At 44.4% G+C, this 5,183-nt stretch overlaps 1 non-coding gene across 1 annotated transcript; it reads right to left on the bottom strand.

The window, feature by feature from the left end:
* Positions 1–2,041: 2,041 nt before the first annotated feature.
* LOC131822372 (U6 spliceosomal RNA) lies at positions 2,042–2,144 on the bottom strand. The gene has a single exon (XR_009350238.1). It is a non-coding gene; the product is annotated as a U6 spliceosomal RNA (small nuclear RNA).
* Positions 2,145–5,183: the final 3,039 nt, after the last annotated feature.

The following is a 5,183-nucleotide window of genomic DNA, read 5'->3' as shown; positions in this document are numbered from 1 at the left end:
ACTAATCTCCTGCCAAAAATTAGCTTTAACTTTCATTATGGATGGCAGCAACAGACCACACTAATATTAGCCAGACCTGTGACTTGGCTGTCAGTAGCTATCACGGACACTTTCCTGTCACAATAATACTGCCACAGTTCTCTCAAAACATTATTTACTCTCATGATTAGTTTGAAATTGTGGTAGTTACTTGATCTGCCACAAGACCTTATCATTTAAGCCATTAACTTTTAAGCCATTAACAAAGAGGCACAGGTACTATTCTGTCATGATTTTTAAAAAATATTTTTGTAGGGGCACCTGGGTGGCTCAGTGGCTTAAGCCTCTACCTTCCGCTCTGGTCATGGTCTCAGGTTCCTGGGATTGAGCCCCGAGTTGGGCTCTCTGCACAGCAGGGAGCCTGCTTCCCCCTCTCCCTCCGCCTGCCTCTGCCTACTTGTGATCTCTGTCTGTCTGTCAAATAAGTAAATAAAATCTTTAAAAAAATATTTTTGTAACTATGTTGCAGTATGGTTGGCTATAATTGGAATCCTTTGTAGTTCATTTTATCTAGTGAAGCATATTATTCTGAGAAGGGGTCCATAAGGGGCCATCAGACAGCTAAGGTCACAAAACGGTGGAGAAGCTCTGATTGATAATCATCTTGAGGGTGAGGTTTCTACAGGGAAGAAAAGAAGTTTCAAATACCAGCAGCTCCCTTTACATATTCAAAGCAAACCATGGGATTATGCTATAAACCACAGTGAGTAAAGAGAATGCAGTCTAAGATGCAAGGGACATTTCCACCTGCCTGGCAAATGAAGAGATACAGAACTGTTAAAGTAGGCAAGGAGAGGAGCAAGTAGGCAGATACCAGAAGGACCTGTTAGAAACCACCAAAGCAGTGAACGGTGGGGGCGGTGGGGGGTGGTGTTCCTCAGCTGGAGCAAACTGCAAAGATGTGGATCCCCTCGGAGAAGACCTGCGTTTCCCTTGGTGCTGGAAGAATCTGGCCTCCTGATGGGAGGACAGCCACAGGGGAGGGAAATCTCTCAGTTCAGGGGCCTGACGTACCATTTCTGTTTGTTCAGAGCCTGCATGTGGCGTGTAGAACATCCAAGATATGAAGAAGCCAAGAGGCCTCGTGGGCCACCAGAGACCTGGGTTGGGAAGGAAGAGGTTACAAAACCAAAGGGGAGCAAACAGCTAGGACTCTGGATTTAACAACAGGTACAACCAGTGAGGTCCCTAAAAGACCAAAAGGGACCCACTGCACTTCAGGAGACATATGAGCACAGCGGTGTAGGGACTGTTCGACGAGCCAATCTGTAGCAGAAAACACTAAGCACCCGCAAGAATGAGCGTGGATCCAAGGCTCTCTTCTCCTCAGCCCCACTGCTCCCAGACACCATGAGTTTTGTAAGAGGAGGGAAAATGAAGTTAAAATATGCAAGACTCAGCATTCATCCAGAGGCAGATTCTTTCAACTGACACAATGAATTGTGTGTCTGCAATCCCCCCACCCCGCGACCCCACCCAGCAGGATGGGAAGCTCCTGGGGGTAGTTTAGCTCAGTTCTAGAGAACATTTTTGCACATCTGAGTTGCTGGGTATGCATTCCAACTCTGCTGTATGTGTTTTGGCACTATGAGATAGAATCAGTTTGGAGTCAAGGAGAGGACAAAGGGAGAAGTGTTCAGTTCCAGGAGGGCGTGGGTGGTAGGATAGGTGGGTCAGGCAGGCTGCACTGAGGAAATGCTTGAGCTGTGCCTTGACAGATGAACAAGTTTTCCACACAAGGGGTACCAGGAAACACATCCAGCACCTCGCAAACAGCTTCTAGAATGCCACTATTAAGGATCGATTCTTTTAGTCTGGCGTGTCTTCCAAAGCAGTGTTTCTCAAACTGTCATGTGGTTAGGAATCATCTGCGAATGTCGTGAAGGTACAGATTCTGATGATGTCGGTCTGTAGTTGGGCCTGGGATTCTGCATTTCTAACATGCTCCCAGAGAATGCTGGTGGTGTTGTTCTATGGACCACACACACTTTATAATTTTTTTTTACATATGAAATACTTCATGAATTTGAATGCCATCCTTACAAAGGAGCCGTGCTGATCCTCCCTGTATTGGTCTAGTTTTAGTACACATGCTGCTGAAGCAAACTCTGGACCACACTTTGAGTAGCAAGGTTCTAGAAGACCTTAATAAATGTAGCTAGTAAGAACTAACATTAACCTTGTCCTTTTTATATGGCAGGGATAGTACAAAGCCCTTCATATACTACCACTGAATTTGATCGTCATGACAGCCTTAGGAGGCAACGAGGATTTTCTTGTATTTGAAAATTGCTGAAATCTCAAATCCAGAGAATAAGCAGCCATCTGCCCAAGGCCACTGCTGTGATGAAATTGGAATTATATGCAGGCTGCCTCATCCCGGATCCTAAATTGTAGCTCTTAGACTCCATTCCCTCCCAGAAGGAGTGACACATTAGGGTGACAGTTTTAGTTTAATTTTTGTGTTGTGTTTTTTTTTTTTTTTTCTAAGAAGTTGGGCCAGGGCCCTGGGTGGCTCAGTTGGTTAGGCATCGACTCTTGATTTCAGCTCAGGTCGTGATCTCAGGGTCGTGAGATTGAGACCCATGTCAAGCTGGGAGCTCAGTGAGGCTGCTGAAGTTTCACTCTCCTTCTCCCTCTGCCCCTCCCTGCCCTCACTCTCATGGTCTCTCTCTCTCTCTCCATCTCTCTCTAAAATAAATAAATAAATCTTTAAAAAATAAAGAACCTAGACCTTCTCATAGCAGCCTGTGTGTATAACAGATAGGAATAGAATTTATGTGTTTAGCAAAACCAGGGAGCCCAAAGCCCACCTGCTTAGCCTTCCCTACTCATCTTTCACAGTGGCCCCCAAAGAACCATCCCAGAACCCTGGGACTCTGGGAAACTCAGTTTACAATACAGTGCTTAGAGATGTTTTAAATTACTCTTTCTGGTGATATTAGTAGACCGTTGATTAAGAAAAAACTAAGCATCTGGGTGGAAGCTAAATCAGGGGTGCCAGAAACAAAGGGGGTACCAAAAGGAAAGATGGGAGGTTACAAACACAGTCACTGTTGACATCCCTGTTTGCTCAAAGCTAGTTCTATCTTGGTACTATCTTCCCTGGTTTTACCTAGTTTCTCTCCCTTTCTTCCCACCACTGGCTTGTGCCTTGGCTCTCAAGAGCAGAAATGGCCTTCTGCTTTCCTCCTCCCATCCGCTCCTTTAGATGTTCCTTCAATGCCCTGGCAACCTTCCTGGAGCAGGCTTTTGAAAGTCTCTCGTCTAGATGGTTTTAAAATGTTGTTCTGTGTAACCTGGAGCTCCTCCAGACACTTCTATCACTGCACTGGGTGGGTGGGGTGAGGGTAAGAAGGAAGAGTAGAGGAGGTTTCCATCACAGATGCAGAAAGCCTGAAAGCCAAAGGAGTTGAGTTCTAATGCTGATTTTTTGTTCCTGACTCAGGCCATCTTGGTATGGGCATTCTGAATTCTCATCTGTTAACTGTGGCCTGAGTAATGTTCTGATGCTTAGATTCTGGTACAGACTGTGAAAAGCTTCCTGTTGCTTGCCTAAATCCGGTCATCTCTCCTTCTGGAGTCCGGGGAAACTTTCTGCCATGAGTCGTAACAAATTCTGGAAATAAATACTAGATAACTAAAACACATTTCAGTCCTAGGATTGGCTCTGATCATGCTCTAGTCTCTTCCATTCAGTTACCTGCTTACATGTCAACTTCTGGTGTTAGAGTAGGCAGTTAGTTAGGTTGTAATAGAATACCTGGAGGTCAGCAAAAAGGAAGTCATGGCCAGGTATCAAGAAAGTCAGAGTCCGGGGTGCCTGGGTGGCTCAGTGGGTTAAGCCGCTGCCTTCGGCTCAGGTCATGATCTCGGGGTCCTGGGATCGAGTCCCACATAGGGCTCTCTGCTCGGCGGGGAGCCTGCTTCTCTCTCTCTCTCTCTCTCTCTCTCTCTCTGCCAGCCTCTCTACCTACCTGTGATCTCTCTCTGTCAAATAAATAAATAAAATCTAAAAAAAAAAAAAAAAGAAAGTCAGAGTACTCTTTAGACAACACTTCACAAGAAGCTGGAGCAAAACAAGATGGAGGATGCCATGATGGGAAAACCTTGACCAAATAAGGAAGAAAAGATGGGAAAGCCTGCTTCCAAGAAATCTCCACCCCAAGGAATGAGTATTTCAATTCCTAGTTAACAACTGTCAGTAAAAGAGAGAAACCCATCCCCAGGGCATACAGTATTCTCTCCTGCTCTCACATCTCGAGAGTATACTTTCATTTTTTTTTTTTTTTTTGTGATTTTTTAAAAGATTTTATTTATTTATCTTTTTTTTTTAATTTTTTATTTTTTATAAACATATATTTTTATCCCCAGGGGTACAGTAAACTTCCCCTCTTGGGTTACTCATCCACTCTGTTGTGTCTGTCCTTGAATTCTTTCTCCTGACAAGACCAAGAACCTTCAGCAATATCTTTAGGACAGGCTGGTTTGAGGCCCCAGAGCTTGGGGTCTCGCCAGTCCACCCAGCAACACTGAGAAAACCCTTCCCCAACGACCCATCTAAAGAAGCATCCCACACCCTGCTCTGTTTTCTTCATAGTACTTATCACTGCCTGGCTTTATATTATTCATTTATTGCCTCTCTCTCCACTAGAATGTAAGCTCCAGCTCACTATAAGTACCTGTAGAAACTAGGGCATTGCTGGGACATAATGGATGCTCAATGAGTATTTGTTCAATGAATGGATGGATGGATGGATGGATGGACAAATCTAATTCACAATGAACCACAGACTTAATTCATCATATCTGTAGAGCTTCTCTTTTCACAGGAGGGTATGTAAGTTTGCACATTCCCTGGAACATGGTAGTGACTAAATAATGAACTGAATGAGAGGGATGGCTACGGGAAAGGAGGCATGGCTTAAACCAATGATTCCTGTTACATGTGATGGCATTGTGGACAATCCCTGAGCACATACACCAGGGTGAAACATTTTTAACGTTATAAATATGGGGTTCAAGTTTTAAAATCATGTACAAATTTTAGAAAATTATAAAGAAGGATGCTTGTGTGGTTCAGTCAGTTAAGCATCTGCCTTCTGCTCAGGTCATGATTCTGGGGTCCTGGGATCCAGTCCCAC

The sequence above is a fragment of the Mustela lutreola genome, chromosome X (genome assembly GCF_030435805.1).
Source record: "Mustela lutreola isolate mMusLut2 chromosome X, mMusLut2.pri, whole genome shotgun sequence".
Taxonomy (NCBI): Eukaryota; Metazoa; Chordata; class Mammalia; order Carnivora; family Mustelidae; genus Mustela; species Mustela lutreola.
The sequence above is the reverse complement of the archived record's forward strand: the minus strand, read 5'-3'. Positions and strand labels throughout refer to the sequence as shown.